The sequence below is a fragment of the Salvelinus sp. IW2-2015 genome, linkage group LG30 (assembly GCF_002910315.2).
Source record: "Salvelinus sp. IW2-2015 linkage group LG30, ASM291031v2, whole genome shotgun sequence".
NCBI classification, from domain to species: Eukaryota; Metazoa; Chordata; class Actinopteri; order Salmoniformes; family Salmonidae; genus Salvelinus; species Salvelinus sp. IW2-2015.
In genome coordinates, this window is record NC_036869.1 from 9,759,305 (window position 1) to 9,777,059 (window position 17,755).

General features: G+C 45.4%; 1 protein-coding gene across 1 annotated transcript in view; it reads right to left on the bottom strand.

The window, feature by feature from the left end:
* LOC111955079 (ubiquitin-conjugating enzyme E2 E2) overlaps positions 1-17,755 on the bottom strand; it is a 49,653-nt gene that overhangs the window by 25,960 nt on the left and 5,938 nt on the right. The gene's annotated exons all lie outside the window — the stretch shown is intronic.

Sequence of the window (17,755 nt, forward strand, 5' to 3'; positions counted from 1 at the left end):
CGCCCTCAAACACACCACACACACCACACACACACACACAACACACACACACACAACACACACACAACACACACACACACACACACACACACACACACACACACACACACACACACACACACACACACACACACACACACACACACACACACACATTGCTGTGTGTGCACAGTGTGGAGATAAGATAAGAGATAAACACCCCTTTCACCCAGTCCTTCTCCTTGGGATCTGTGAACAACCAGAGGGCCAGTTCTTGCATATTATAGCTTTGTTCATGCACTCCTATTTATTTTGTCTTGCCTGGCTGTATCACTCCTTGAGTGTTGCAGTTAAAGCCATTCATTGCTTGTAGCATCCAATTTAAGACAGAGATTTCACTGCTTCCCTTATTTAATGTTACCTCCCTCGCCCCAAAGTGCTTTGCCTGCGGACTGGACTGCAAGGGATAGCAGTTTTTAGAGGTGAGGAAAGGTTTCTTCTAAGTACACAGAAGGTGTAAACCAGTGGAGGCTGGTGGGAGGAGCTATAGGAGGACGGGCTCATTGTAATTTGCTGAATGGAATAAATGGAGGGTAGTTAAACCTGGTTTCCATATATGTGATGTGTTTGATAACGTTCCATTCATTCCATTCCAGCCATTACAATGAGCCCGTCCTCCTATAGCTCCTCCCACAGCCTCCACTGGTGTAAACTGCAGAGTTACTTGATGTATTGTTGCTTGACTGGAATGCTGACTGACTGCTACCCCCTCTTTATCTCTCTGAGAGATAAGGCTCTAGTCTCTCCCTCAAAGAAGATTCAATCTTTCGCTCTCAGTTTTTGAAGATAAAAGACGTTAAGATAAAAGCCATGACGATACCACCAGGACTGGTCTGATTTGGACGAAAACAGGAACAGAAGTTAGCAGGAATCATGACTCTGGCCACGGGCTCACAAGGCTGGCTTTGCTCTCACTGATGTGATGCTGCCAAGGAACACTTCTATGTCGTTTTTACAATGGCTGTTTTTGGAAGTGTGTGTGTGAAATTGAAAAATATATGGATTGCTATTGAGTCTCCTGGCAGTCTCCTTACAGAACAATGGTAGTTGTGACCCAACAGAAATAGTTTCTAATACTCTACAATACTTTCACAGGCTTGTTGATTGATGTACTCCTCAGATCAATGTGTCTGTCTCCACGCGTCCGCTCAGCTCTAACCCTAGTGACCCTGGTCCACCCTGTCTGCCCCTCTCAGCCTCTAACTGATCCTCACGCTCTATAGTTAAATTGGAGGTCAGACACACAGTTCTGCTCCAATTGATCCCTCTTCCTCTCAGACTGCGTGAGTGCGTGTGTGTGCAAAGAGAGATGGCAGCATAAGACCTGCCGACTCAGTGGTTGTGAGAATTTCCAGAGGAGCTTGTTACCTCTCACTAATTAGTCAACAAGGACTTAGCTTCTGATTACTGTCCCTTTCTAGACAAATAAATAAACAAAGACATAATAAACACGTAAAAAAATGGTGGCTTAGCTTTTGATTAGTTTTCCCTAGTGACTGAAAAATAGGGTAGGTTTCGAGATTCGCACAAAAAGTAGACTCCAATATCTTCCTTTAACAAAGACAGTTCATGTATTTGTTGTTGCTGCAGCAGGATATATCATTTTCACATAGATGTTTTGTACAAAGCTGCCTTCTGTGTGTGCATGAATCAGTTTCCACAGGCAAAACCTCGCAACTGTAAAAAATAAATGTTTTTAAAGGACCTTTGGCCTTGAGGATATCCTCTTGGTCTAATGGCTTCGCATACGAGAAGTCTGTGGCAAGAATCCCACCAGTTACACTTGTTGTGGTATAAATAAACCATCTCTTTCTTGCCTATAGTGATAATGGCTGTATTAATTACACTGCACTGAGAGCATTGATTTCACAACAGTGCTATTGCGATACCTGCCTGCAAACGACACACAGTCTCTGTCCTGTGACGCCTGACCATCCGCTCTTCGACAACCTTTCTTTCTCAAAACTGTACCAGATTGAGTTTGAAGAGCTTCTCTCACTCTCATCTAGATTGAGTTGTCCTGTATTCCCAAACCCTCTTGCCATTCCACTTATTTGAGCTATTCCAGGGCTTGATGATTAGTTGACAAGTTGAATTAGGTATGCTGGCACTGAAATAGATTAAATATGTGAAATGGCTGCTGGTCCCTGAGGAGACGGGGTTGGGAGAACCCTGAACACAGAGATTCCCCACGTTTCCTCTGTTCTCCCTCTCAGTGGCAGCTGTGAAAGGGCAGGAGGAGAGCCACCTGAAATGAAAATCAAAGCCCTGGCAGGAAGCTGATATCCTGTCTTTGTGAGTGGAGCAAGGCCATGGGCATGTGTGTGTCTACGCTGGACTCCGTGCCAGAATTGTAATAGAATCCCACCCATGCCAGTGTTTGCATTGGAAGCCATTTGTCCGGGTGACAACATTTCACTGTTTACAGTTAATACACACGAGCAGCAGATACAACCTGAGCCTCTCAGTGACTGGAGGACCCAGGCCACAGACATTTGACAATATATGTGTTTGTATATGCTCATAATGCATAATGCTTAAAAACAATTTACACCTGTCAGCTTTAAGTAGTGTTACCACTTTTATTAACAAAGCCTCGGAGCGGAGGAGACGGAGAGGAGGAAGGAGAGGTGGAAAGAAGGAGAGGTAGAAAGAAGGAGAGGAGGAAAGGAGAGAAGGAAAGAATGAGAGGAGGAAGGAAGGAGAGGAAGAAGGAAGGAAAGAAGAAAGGAGAGGAGGAAAGAAGGAGAGGAGGAAAGAAGGAGAGGAGGAAAGAAAGAGAGGAGGAAGGAAGGACATGAGGAAGGAAGAAGGAGATGAGGTAGGAAGGAAGGAGATGAGGAAGGAAGAAGGACAGGAGGAAGAAAGGAGATGAGGAAGGAGAGGAAGAAAGAATCAGAGGTTGAAAGAAGGAGAGGATGAAGGAAGGAGAGGAGCACTTTGAAAAAGAGTAACCCACCACTGATTTACACTGCTCTTAAAACAGTATTACACCTGTCCCCCCCTCCCCTCCTCCTCCTCCTGAAACAGCCCAGAGATAAAAGGAGAGATAGGCCCACTAAGGGTTACTGGGGTTTAAAGGGGAAGTGTAGCAGCATAAAGGGCACATTAAGAATTCAACAGCCCGGGTATTGACTCCTGTCACAGCCACGTCAGCTGGAAAGCTAAACCTAGGCAGGCATGTAGACAATGAAACAGCCATTTACAGTGTGGAGGAGGGCGGTCTCATGAGAATGAGACCTGAGACTAGAGAGGATCCTAGCATTTTCCACCCTGGTGTGTGTGTGTCCTGGTAGGAATGTCTCCCATAGGTTGAATACAGCTGCAGCTGGTGGAAAAGTGACCTCTGTCCGGAGTCCGGACACTCAGCAATGCAGAACTACAGTGCCTTGAAACATTGCTCTCCATTCAAATGAGTGTCTTTCTTCATGTTAGAGGGCAAAGCAGCACGAGAGGCTGGAGCAGCCAGTAGTATCTGGGAGGAAGAGATCAGATACTGTAGCGCAATAAGAACATCATCATCATTTCCACTGATTCTCTGGCATTATGTCTGCTGACTGGAGTACATTACAGGGTGATCTGGAGAATGCTGTTTAGTCTATTTCTACAGTATGACTGAGTAACACTGAAGTCTATTTCTACAGTACGACTGAGTAACACTGTGAAGTCTATTTCTACAGTACGACTGAGTAACACTGTGAAGTCTATTTCTACAGTACGACTGAGTAACACTGAAGTCTATTTCTACAGTATGACTGAGTAACACTGAAGTCTATTTCTACAGTACGACTGAGTAAAACTGAAGTCTTTTTCTACAGTATGACTGAGTAACACTGAAGTATATTTCTACAGTATGACTGAGTAACTGTAACGGCGTTCCTCCTCCTCTTCATACGAAGAGGAGGAGCAGGGATCGAACCAAAATGCAGACTTGTGATTTGACATGATATTTATTAAAGTAAAGACGACAACACGAACTTCACTTAAAACTAAACAAAACAACAAACGGAGTAGACAAACCTGAATGTTAAGAAAACTTAACATGGTAACGCAGAACGAACGTACAGGAAAATGACTACATAAAACGAAACGAACGAAACAGTCCGTATGGTGCAACATAGACACAGACACAGGAGACAACACCCACGACAAACAATGTGAAAACACCTACCTTAATATGATTCTCAATCAGAGGAGATGAAAACCACCTGCCTCTAATTGAGAACCATATTAGGTACCCAAACCAACATAGAAACAGAAACATAGACTGCCCACCCAAACTCACGTCCTGACCAGCTAACACATAAAACAACTAACAGAAAACAGGTCAGGAACGTGACATAACCCCCCCCCTCAAGGTGCGAACTCCGGGCGCACCAGCACAAAGTCTAGGGGAGGGTCTGGTGGGCATCTGACCACGGTGGTGCTCAGGCTTGGGCGAGGTCCCCACCCCACCATAGTCAATCCAGGCTTACGTCTCCCCCTTAGAATGACCACCCTCCTTTTCCACCCCCCTATATAAGGGGCAACACCGAGATAAGGGACAGCTCCAGGACCAGTAGCTCAGGACAGCGAGGTAGGTCGGAATAGAGAGGTAGCTCAGGATAGAGAGGTAGCTCAGGATAGAGGGCAACTCCGGACTGAAGGGCAGCTCCGGACAGAGAGACAGCTCTGGACTGAGGGGCAGTTCTGGATTACTAACAGCGTCGGGCTGAGGGGCAGCTCATGGCTGACTGACGGCTCTGGACGCTCATGGCAGGCTGAACGCTCTGGACGCTCATGGCAGGCTGACGGCTCTGGACCTCATGGCAGGCTGAACGCGTCTGGACGCTCATGGCAGGCTGACGGCTCTGGACGCTCATGGCAGGCTGACGGCTCTGGACGCTCATGGCTCGCTGACGCTCTGGCTGCCCATGGCTCGCTGACGGCTCTGGCTGCCCATGGCTCGCTGACGGCTCTGGCTGCTCATGGCTCTGCTGACGGCTCTGGCTGCTCATGGCTCACTAGCGGCTCTGGCAGATCCTGTCTGGTTGGCGGCTCTGGCAGATCCTGTCTGGTTGGGGCTCTGGCAGATCCTGTCTGTTGGCGGCTCTGGCAGATCCTGTCTGGTTGGCGGCTCTGGCAGATCCTGTCTGGTTGGCGGCTCTGGCAGATCCTGTCTGACGAATGGCTCTAGCGGCTCCTGACTGACTATCGGCTCTGACGGCTCGGGACAGACGGGCGGCTCTAATGGCTCGGGGGAGACGGATGGCTCAGATGGCGCTGGGGAGACGGATGGCTCAGATGGCGCTGGGGAGACGGATGGCTCAGATGGCGCTGGGGAGACGGATGGCTCAGATGGCCGCTGGGGAGACGGATGGCTCAGACCGGATAAGGCGCACTATAGACCTAGTGCGTGGTGCCGGAATGGAGGCACCGGGCTAAGGACACGCACCTTCATGCTAGTGCGTGGGGGGAGCAGGGACAGGGCACACTGGACTCTAAAGCGTACTCTGTGCCTGTTGCGTGGTACCGGCACTGGTGGCACCGGGCTGAGTGGACGCACATCAGGACTAGTACGGGGAGAAGTAACAGTGTGTACAGGGCTCTGGAGACGCACAGGTGGCTAGTGCGGTGGTGCCGGGAACTGGAGGCACCGAACTGGTACACGCACCACAGGGATAGTGCGTGGAGGAGGAACAGGGCTCTGAAGACGCACTGGAAGCCTGGTGCGTGGTGTAGGCACGGTGGTACTGGGCTGGGGCGGGAGGTAGCGCCGGAAATACCGGACCGTGCAGGCGTACTGGCTCCCTGGAGCATTGAGCCTGCCCAACCTTACCTGGTTGAATGCTCCCCGCGCCCGCCCAGTGCGGGGAGGTGGAATAACCCGCACCGGGCTATGTAGGCGAACCGGGGACACCATGCGTAAGGCTGGTGCATGTAAGCCGGCCAAGGAGACGCACTGGTGGCCAGATATGTAGAGCCGGCTTCATGGCACTTGGCTCAATGCTCAATCTAGCCCTACCAGTGCGGGAGGTGGAATAACCCGCACCGGGCTATGCACACGTACAGGAGACACCGTGCGCTCTACTGCGTAACACGCGTCTGCCCGTACTCCCGCTCTCCACGGTTTAGCTTGAGAAGTGGGCGCAGGGTCCTACCTGCCCTTGGCCCACTACCTCTTAGCCCCCCCCAAGAAATGTTTTGGTTTCTTCTCGGGCTTCCTTGCTAGCCGCGTACCTTCATATCTGCGGTTCCTCTCTCCCGTTGCCTCCGCCTCCTAAGCGCCTCCAGCTGTTCCCATGGGAGGCGATCCTTCCAGCCAGGATCTCCTCCCATGTGTAGCAACCCTTGCCGTTTAATACGTCCTTCAAGTCCATGAGTCCTGATCTCTTGGCCGCTGCTTGAACTTGCGCTGTTTGGTTCTGGATTGGTGGGTGGTTCTGAACGGCGTTCCTCCTCTCTTCATACCGAAGAGGAGGAGCAGGATCGAACCAAATGCAGACTTGTGATTTGACATGATATTTATTAAAGTAAAGACGACAACACGAACTTCACTTAAAACTAAACAAAACAACAAACGGAGGAGACAAACCTGAACGTAAGGACTTACATGTAACGCAGAACGAACGGACAGGAAAATGACTACATAAAACGACGAACGAACGAAACAGTCCCGTATGGTGCAACATAGACACAGACACAGGAGACAACCACCCACGAAAACAATGTGAAACACCTACCTTAATATGATTCTCAATCAGAGGAGATGAAAACCACCCGCCTCTAATTGAGAACCATATTAGGTACCCAAACCAACATAGAAACAGAAAACATAGACTGCCCACCCAAACTCACGTCCTGACCAGCTAACACATAAAACAACTAACAGAAAACAGGTCAGAACGTGACAGTAACACTGTGAAGTCTTTTTCTACAGTATGACTGAGTAACACTGAAGTATATTTCTACAGTACGACTGAGTAACACTGTGAAGTCTATTTCACTACGACTGAGTAACACTGTGAAGTCTATTTCTACAGTATGACTGAGTAACACTGTGAAGTCTATTTCTACAGTACGAATGAGTAACACTGTGAAGTCTATTTCTACAGTATGACTGAGTAACACTGTGAAGTATATTTCTACAGTACGACTGAGTAACACTGTGAAGTCTATTTCTACTGTATGACTGAGTACCACTGTGAAGTCTATTTCTACAGTACGACTGAATAACACTGAAGTCTATTTCTACAGTACGACTGAGTAACACTGTGAAGTCTTTTCTATAGTATGACTGAGTAACACTGTGAAGTCTATTTCTACAGTATGACTGAGTAACACTGTGAAGTCTATTTCTACAGTACGACTGAGTAACACTGAAGTCTATTTCTACAGTATGACTGAGTACCACTGTGAAGTCTATGTCTTACAGTATGATCGAGTACCACTGTGAAGTCTATTTCTACAGTACAACTGAGTAACACTGTGAAGTCTGTTTCTACAGTATGAGTGAGTAACACTGTGAAGTCTATTTCTACAGTATGAGTGAGTAACACTGTGAAGTCTATTTCTTACAGTACGACTGAGTACCACTGTGAAGTCTATGTCTACAATATGATCGAGTACCACTGTGAAGTCTATTTCTACTGTCACGCCTGCTCCCGCTCTCCCTCTCTGGCGCTCGAGGGTGCCAGGCTTGCCCTTCATTATGCCACACCTGTCACCATCATTATGCGCAGCAGCGCTTATTGGACTCACCTGACTCCTTCCCTTTGTTGATTGCCCCGCCTATAACTGTCTGCCCCCCATTTGTTCCCTGTGTCAGCATTAATGTCGTTATGTTCTTGTCCAGACGCTGTCCTGTCCTTTTCCATGTCCGTTGCTATTAAATGTTCACTCCCTGTACCTGCTTCTCATCTCAACCAGCGGCCATCCTTACATCTACAGTACGACTGCGTATCACTGTGAAGTCTATTTCTACAGTACGACTGAGTAGCACTGTGAAGTCTATTTCTACAGTATGAGTGAGTAACACTGTGAAGTCTATTTCTTCAGTATGACTGAGTAACACTGTGAGTCTATTTCTACAGTATGACTGAGTAACACCGTGAAGTCTATTTCTACAGTATGACTGAGTAACACTGTGAAGTCTATTTCTACAGTACGACTGAGTACCACTGTGAAGTCTATGTCTACAGTATGACTGAGTACACTGTAAGTCTATGTCTACAGTACAACTGAGTAACGCTGTGAAGTCTATTTCTACTCTATGACTGAGTACCACTGTGAAGTCTATGTCTACAGTATGACTGAGTACCACTGTGAAGTCTATGTCTACAGTACAACTGAGTAACGCTGTGAAGTCTATTTCTACTCTATGACTGAGTACCACTGTGAAGTCTATTCTACAGTACGACTGAGTACACTGTGAAGTATTTCTTCTCATGACTGAGTAACACTGTGAAGTCTATTTCTACAGTATGACTGAGTAACACTGTGAAGTCTATTTCTACAGTATGACTGAGTACACTGTGAAGTCTATTTCTACAGTATGACTGAGTAACACTGTGAAGTCTATTTCTACAGTATGACTGAGTAACGCTGTGAAGTCTATTTCTACAGTATGACTGAGTAACGCTGTGAAGTCTATTTCTACAGTATGACTGAGTAACGTGACGTCTATTTCTATCTTAGACTGAGTAACACTGTGAAGTCTATGTCTACAGTACAACTGAGTAACGCTGTGAAGTCTATTTCTACTCTATGACTGAGTACCACTGTGAAGTCTATGTCTACAGTATGACTGAGTACCACTGTGAAGTCTATGTCTACAGTACAACTGAGTAACGCTGTGAAGTCTATTCTACTCTATGACTGAGTACCACTGTGAAGTCTATTTTTACTCTATGACTGTAACACTGTGAAGTATATTTCTTCAGTATCAGTGAGTAAACACTGTGAAGTCTATTTCTACAGTATGACTGAGTAACACTGTGAAGTCTATTTCTACAGTATGACTGAGTAACACTGTGAAGTCTATTTCTACAGTATGACCGAGTAACACTGTGAAGTCTATTTCTACAGTATGACTGAGTAACGCTGTGAAGTCTATTTCTACAGTATGACTGAGTAACGCTGTGAAGTCTATTTCTACAGTATGACTGAGTAACGCTGTGACGTCTATTTCTACTGTATGACTGAGTAACACTGTGAAGTCTATTTCTACAGTATGATGAGTAACACTGTGAAGTCTATTTCTACAGTATGACTGAGTAACGCTGTGAAGTCTATTTCTACTATATGACTGAGTACCACTGTGAGGTTTATTATTATGCAGCAGTTGTATTTGTATTTATTATGACAATCGGAACATTAAGGCAGTTATATACAACATGACATGACCTTTCATAACACTTTTCACAACACATTAAGTGTGTTCCCTCAGGCCACTACTCTACTACCACATATCTACAATAGAAAATCCATGTGTACATGTGTGTAGAGTGTGTGTCTTATCATGTGTATGTGTGTATGTGCATGTGTGTGTGTCTCTTCACAGTCCCCGCTGTTCCATAAGGTGTATTGTTATCTGTTTTTTAAATCTGATTCTACTGCTTGCATCAGTTACCTGATGTGCAATAGAGTTCCATGTAGCCATGGTTCTATGTAGTACTGTGCCCCTCCCATAGTCTGTTCTGGACTCTGGGATCGTGAAGAGACCTATGGTGGCATGTCTTGTGGGGTATACAGGTATACATGGATACAAGTAGCCTGGGTGCATTCAGAACTTCTGAGCACTATTGCTGAAACCACATGTCAGTTTTGACCTCAATCCACTAAGAAAACAGACCTGACCATTTTATCACCATCATTTTATCACATCGACTCGGTACTGGTACTCCCTGTATATAGCCTCGTTATTTTTATTAGTTATTCACTCTTTTATTTATTCCTTGTGTCACTACTTCTATTTATTTATTTGTATCTTTCTCTGCATTGTTTGAAAGGACCCGTAACTAAGCGTTTGACTGTTAGTCTACACCTGTTGTTTACGAAGTATGTGACAGGTACAGATTTATATATTTGATCCATCCATACCCTGCCTTCCCTCCAGCTTGTTCTGCCCTCCAGGAGCCATGTATCATGTCAATAACATTATCAGGTATGTACACAGTACAGGGACGTTGCTGGCATTGCTCGGGCGGGAGGCAGCACGCCTCTGTCCATTTCCCCTCACAACTGGTTAGTTGAGTACTGCTGTAACAACAACAGAGGCAGATATAGAGAGAGACGCCCAGCCAGGACAGCCTTAGTCCTCTTGCTGTGTGTTTGTCGCTGTGTTGAGATATTGGCTGTTAAAGCCAGTGGGGAAGCCAGATAGTTGACTGAAATGGCTCTACACATTTACTGACATTTGTGGCTGCTTTGCGTGATGTATTGTTCTCTCTAACTTCTTTGTCCTTTGTGCTGCTGTCTGTGCCCAATAACGTTTGCAGCTTGTTTTGTGTTGCTACCATGTTGTGCTGCTGCCATGCTGTATTGCTACCATGTTGTTGTCATGTTGTGTTGCTACCATGCTGTGTTGTCATGTGTTGCTGCCATGCTATGTTGTTGTCTTAGGTCTCTCTTTATGTAGTGTTGTGGTGTCTCTCTTGTCATGACATCAAAACTATGAAATAACACACATGTAGTAACCAAAAAAGTGTTAAACAAATCAAAATAGATTTTAGATTCTTCAAAGTAACCACCCTTTGCCTTGATGACAGCTTTGCACACCAAGCAGGTTGCACCATGAAGACCAAGGAGCTCTCCAAACAGGTCAGGGACAAAGTTGGAGAAGTACAGACCCGGGGTGGCTTATAAAAAAATATCTGAAACTTTGAACATCCCACAGAGCACCATTAAATCCATTATTAAAAAATTGAAAGAATATGGCACCACAACAAACCTGCCAAGAGAGGGTCACCCACCAAAACTCACGGACCAGGCAAGGAGGGCATTAATCAGAGAGGCAACAAAGAGACCAAAGATAACCCTGAAGGAGCTTCAAAGCTCCACAGCGGAGATTGGAGTATCTGTCCATAGAACCACTTTAAGCCATCTGGCGCAAACCCAACACCTCTCATCACCATGAGAACACCATCCCCACAGTGAAGCATGGTGGTGGCAGCATCATGCTGTGGGGATGTTTTTCCATCGGCAGGGACTGGGACACTGGTCAGAATTGAAGGAATGATGGATGGTGCTAAATAGAGGGAAATTCTTGAGGGAAACCTGTTTCAGTCTTCCAGAGTTTTGAGCCTGGGACAGAGGTTCACCTTCCAGCAGGACAATGACCCTAAGCATACTGCTAAAGCAACACTTGAGTGGTTTAAGGGGAAACATTTTTAAATGTCTTGGAATGGCCTTGTCAAAGCCCAGACCTCATTCCAATTGAGAATCTGTGGTATGACTTAAAGATTGCTGTCCACCAGCGGAACCCATCCAACTTGAAGGACCTGGAGCAGTTTTGACTTGAAAAGTGGGCAAAAATCCCAGTGGCTAGATGTACCAAGCTTATAGAGACATACACAAAGAGAATTGCAGCTGTATTTATTTGCAAAAGGTGGCTCTAAAAGTATTTACTTTGGGGGGGGTGAATAGTTATGCACGCTCAAGTTTTCTGTTTTTTTGTCTTATTTCTTGTTTATTTCACAACAAAAAAATATTTTGCATCTTCAAAGTGGGAGGCATGTTGTGGAAATCAAATGATACAAACCCCCCAAAAATCTATTTTAATTCCAGGTTGAAAGGCAACAAAATAGGAAAAATCCCAGCACCCGTCCCCGCAGGAGGCCTTTGGGTCATTGCAAGGATCCGCCCCTTTTTTTCAATTTTCGCCTAAAATGACATACCCAAATCTAACTGCCTGTAGCTCAGGCCCTGAAACAAGGATATGCATATTCTTGGTACCATTTGAAAGAAAACTCTTTGAAGTTTGTGGAAATGTGAAAGGAATGTAGGAGAATACAACACAATAGATCTGGTAAAAGATCATACAAAGAAAAAAACAACTGTTCTTTTGTATTTTTTTTGTACCATCATCTTTGAAATGCAAGGGAAAGGCCATAATGTATTATTCCAGCCCAGGTGCAATTGAGATTTTGGCCACTAGATGGCAGCAGTGTATGTGCAAAGTATAAGACTGATCCAATGAACCATTGCATTTCTGTTCAAAATGTTGTCTCAAGACTGCCCAAATGTGCCTAATTTGTTTATTAACTAACATGCCTACTTAAATAAAGGTTAAATAAAAATAAATATTTTTTAATGTAAACTATTATCAACAAGTGTGCTCTGTTAACTTCCTTCTCTACCTCAGCGGGTTCTCCTTTCCTCAATACACACACTTACACGAGACAGTATAAGCCAAACATGACTCTGTGGGTAATAAAATTATGATGATGATGATGTCTGTGTCCATGGACTACCAAAGGATACTGCAGGCAGCATGTTAATGAGGGGCTAATCACTCACCCAACACAGAGACACGATGAGCATCTCTCATAATAACACTGGTCACATAACTCCACTTCGTCAGAGGCTTTAATCAACTGTGTCTAACGGCAGAGCAGACAGACAAAAAATAAAGTATGGAGATTGGTGAATTGGACATTATAATGGTGAAATGAGGATCTGTAGTGTGTGAGAAGAAGCATAGCGAGGGAGTGAAGAGCGGGAGAGAGTGGGAGAGAAGATAAAGACATGTAGAGTGTCTGTGAAAAGAGAACAGAAGAGCAAASAAGAGAAAGGCCCTCCARCCAGCTGAGGGTAATTAGATCCATAGTGTGAGGTCACAGCAAGTGGAGGAATCTTCCTAGGCCTCTCTTAGCTTCTGTGGACCAGATGGGAGTATGACTATATTCTCTCCCTCTCCCCTCCCCTTCAAATTCAAATAAAAGAGACTAATACAGCCGAAAGGAGAGGCTAGACTCCAAACATCCCCTTGAACTCATAAAAAACATTTAAAGCTTGTTGCTTATTCATGGATTTCTGGTGACATATTACTCCCTCTGATTGAATTCTATTAGAATTCTCTGGCAATAACATCCTACCCTCCTAGCTGAGAGAAAGCGTAATGATGTGGAACATGGAATGCTAAGCATATCATAACAATAGCAGTTGCACTCCAATGCTTCCAAATTGACTGTTTAATTAATCTCTCTTTCTCTCAGAGTAATTTTTACAATGATGTTCTTCTCTCGTTAAAAACGATTAAGTGCTTGAACTTTTAGTCTCCCTGTGGACTCTGGGATTGCCTGTTTGGCTTGCTGCTGGTTTGTTGGTTTAGTCGTAAAAACTAAATTCATATGAGTTGACCTGAACAAATCACTCATTCACTATCTGCCAAGTAAACACTCTTCATATTAAATGATTATACTGACATCAAGCAGACACTTGATCATGTTGATATGTGAGTGTGTGCTGTTTATACATTTATACTTTCCACATGAGAGCAGTTCAAATGACTGCTTGGTATGTATGATGAATGTCAGAGAAGTGGAATGTGACACATTACTACTACACCACACCAATCAGAACCCCCCCTTCTACCGCCACCGCGATAATCAAAACGCTGTCTTGTTCTCTCCTCCCTCCTCTTCTCCCTCTGTCCTCTCCTCACTAGTCTCCACCCTCCTCTCCTCTCCTTCCTTCCTCCCGCTGTCCCCTCCACCCTCCTCTCCTCCCTCTGTTCTATCCTCTCTGTCCTCTCCGCCCTCCTCTCATCCCTCTGTTGTTTTCACCCTCCTCTCTCCTCTCCTCTACTCCCTATGTCCTATCCTCCTCTCCTCCCGCCGTCTGTCCTCTCCTCCCTCCGTCTGTCCTCGCCTCCCTCTGTCTGTCCTCGCCTCCCTCCGTCTGTCCTCGCCTCCCCCCGTCTGTCCTCGCCTCCCCCTTCTCCTCTCCTTCCTCTGTCCTCCTTTCCTCCCTCAAGGCGCCAGCATGCTTCAGTTCGGCTGGCGGCTAGCTTATGTCGGCTAGGCAAACAAAACGAGTGTGCTCGCATAAAAAGCGGCAAACGTACTGTATGTGCATTTTGAGACGCCGGAGCCAGTATACACTTTCAAAAAAATAGTCGGAATTTATATATACGATAACTCAAGAAATCTGTCATACATTTTTACGTTTTTTTGCTGAGGAGATCTTATTCGCACAATTGTACATTTATTGAAGAATCCTTACAGTTGACCAATCACGGACGAAGGTGCATAGACTTTGGGTATCGAACTTTGGCTGGTCTCAAGAAAGAAATTGTGCGCCGAACAGCCGAAAAACCCCTCACCAAAGTCCAAAACAAAAACAAAAAACTCTTCTGAACTGTTTTGGCTGGGAAGCATGCAGATACTTCTAATAGAAGCACTAAAAGGACAGCCATCTACTCAGCCTAGACAAAGACTGGTTAACCATCTCTCACCAGAAAACACAGGTAACCTCACATCACTCAGACCCAGAAACAGGAGGGCTCCACCTCACATCACTCAGACCCAGAAACAGGAGGGCTCCACCTCACATCACTCAGACCAGGAAACAGGAGGGCTCCACCTCACATCACTCAGACCAGAAACAGGAGGGCTCCACCTCACATCACTCAGACCCAGAAACAGGAGGGCTCCACCTCACATCACTCAGACCCAGAAACAGGAGGGTTCCACCTCACATCACTCAGACCCAGAAACAGGAGGGCTCCACCTTACATCACTCAGACCAGAAACAGGAGGGCTCCAACTCACATCACTCAGACCCAGAAACAGGAGGGCTCCACCTCACATCACTCAGACCCAGAAACAGGAGGGCTCCACCTCACATCACTCAGACCCAGAAACAGGAGGGCTCCACCTCACATCACTCAGACCCAGAAACAGGAGGGTTCCACCTCACATCACTCAGACCCAGAAACAGGAGGGCTCCACCTTACAATCACTCAGACCCAGAAACAGGAGGGCTCCAACTCACATCACTCAGACCCAGAAACAGGAGGGCTCCACCTCACATCACTCAGACCCAGAAACAGGAGGCTCCACCTCACATCACTCAGACCCAGAAACAGGAGGGCTCCCACTCACATCACTCAGACCCAGAAACAGGAGGGCTCCAACTCACATCACTCAGACCCAGAAACAGGAGGGCCCACCTCACATCACTCAGACCCAGAAACAGGAGGGCTCCACCTCACATCACTCAGACCCAGAAACAGGAGGGCTCCACCTCACATCACTCAGACCCAGAAACAGGAGGGCTCCACAGCAGCCTCTGTTCATGTTATGCATGAAATCTGTGTGTCTCTGAAAAAGCTCCGCAAAGGTTTAAATAGACTCTGCACACTGTCATGTATGCTTCCTCCCTCCCCTGTGCATTATTGAAAATGTTTCCAGCCTTAGGTCTTCGTCAAGTCTTTGGGTTAGCTCTCTGAAAGAGCTAACCCAGCCGTTTCCAGCCTCCTGTATCATCTTCATCTACAGTATATATACAAGATGATAAGAATCAGATCTGAATGCTCATATCGGAGTATGTCTGAAACCGGGAGAGAGACTGCTGCAAGTCAATTACATTGCAAAGCTAATTGAGGCATATATTAGTCAATCACACAGCACCACCACCCTGATAATCACAGTGTGGAATTAGATATTTTCTCCTTTGTAGTTCCCCGTTACGATATGCATCAATACTTTCTATTTCACTTCATCACTTCATCAGTCATCACTGTGATGTCTGGAGATGATTACTGGTCTTCAGAATGGATTACTCTGGAACAACACGCTAACACACAATGTTCCTGGGATTATGGAGGAAGGGAGGGAAGGAGAGATAGAGAGAAAGAGGGGGGAATAGTGGCAGAGAGTGGGAGGAAGAAAGAAAGAAAGATAGAAAGAAAGAAAGAAAGAGAGAGAGAGAGAGAGAGAGAGAAAGAACGAAAGCATGGCCAATCCTCCAAGATATCCACATTGTTTCCTTCTGCCAATGGGGGATTCTTATCAAAACGCTGCCAGGACCATCATGAAAGGATATGGTAATTAACAAAAACACACACACACGGAGGTAAAAAGGCGTGTTGAGCAGTGAGGCAATATAATGTGTCTGTTGAGGGGGTATTTACATAGCCTTGCAGAGCACTTCTCACATTCAATGAATTACTCTCTGCTCAGGTGACAAAGATGATTAAAAAAAGAGAAAATATCCCCTTAGCATCCCATAATATATAATCCACATCCTGCCTGCTTGGCCTGCTTACTTTCAACATGTTGCGAAATATGTTCTTCAAATGAGACACGTTTCGATGAAAGTTAGATGTGTTTTATTTTCCCAAGGGTAAAGTATCACGACTCCCTCTGCTCTCTTTAAAATAGGGATAAAAAACAGAGTGAGAGAGGAAGGGCGAGAGAAAAAGAAAGGGAGAGAGTGAGAGAATGTTTATGAGGTGTTCTGTGATCATGATGAGTGGAGTCGGGTTTTATTGGAATGAGGAGGAAGAGCAGAAGCGGTTCGCTGCAGACGCCAGAAGAAAGGATGGAGAAAAATAAAGAGAAGCTAATGAGCTGTGTGTATTACAGTGTCCGCTCCCTCACATCTGACGCCTCTCACCCGCCCCGTCCTCCTCTACAGAGACTATTAACACTGTTGTCACGTCAATTAGTCGGTGAGGACAGGCAGAACACACACACAGCATTTGATAAACAGATGGTGGATGTTTCTACTCGTAGCACTATTAAAGGAATACAGTACAAAACAAGAGGAAATTAGCCTCATAACTTCTAATGTACTGTGTAGGCTACCATAAATAAAACGGTTTATTACATCCATATATGAAAAATATTATTCATGCTCATTGCTTTTATCTCATAAAATACATGTTGAAATTTTATATTGTTGTGTCAACATTTGCAAACCAAACACTAGAAAACTACACATGTGTTTATAGAAGACTTGGAGGGGAGCTTGGGCTAGTTTCTGTAAGAATGAACAAACACCCCAAGGGGATTCAATACAGAAATCTACAATTCAAGTTTGTCAGAGCTCCCTCACATTGCATTGTACTTAAAGATACTCCAGCAGACTGTGGCCAATTATTCACTCATCTCTCTCACACACACACACACACCTCTCTGAGGCGACCAAACTGCCGCTGCCTGACGCCGAAGTGAATCCACTCGTCATGAAACTGCTTCATAATGTACATTCTTCAAATAACCGATTTTCATACAAATGTCATTTTCAATACAAATGTCTGAAATCTATTTTTACCCATCTCCCTTTAGCTCTTTGTCAGTGAATATGATTGTATGCTTCATTGAGATTCTCTGTATAGCTCCGGCGGAAATGGTTTTAGAACTGCCACGGGAGTGTTTTTAGTCGTGAAGTTGATTTTCTCTGAATCACCCACACCTTTTTCAGATCACACAAATTCATATTATCTCCCTTTCTCTCCTCAGCTAGTGTGTTTGTGCATTGAAAATTTGAAAGAGTGCCTTTCCCAGCCGCAAGAGTCGGCGCAAATGCGGTAGCGGCAAGCAACATAACTAGAGTGCTCCCAGTAGTGAACTTACTGGCCAATCAGGTCAATCACTTATCTTTCTTCTTTTGCTGTGACTCACCATGCACACAGCTCTGATAGGTCTATTCATCTCACAGTCAGCCCAACAGACTGACAAACTGCATTGTAAATGCAGGCGGCACTGCAGTAATGTATACCTGTATA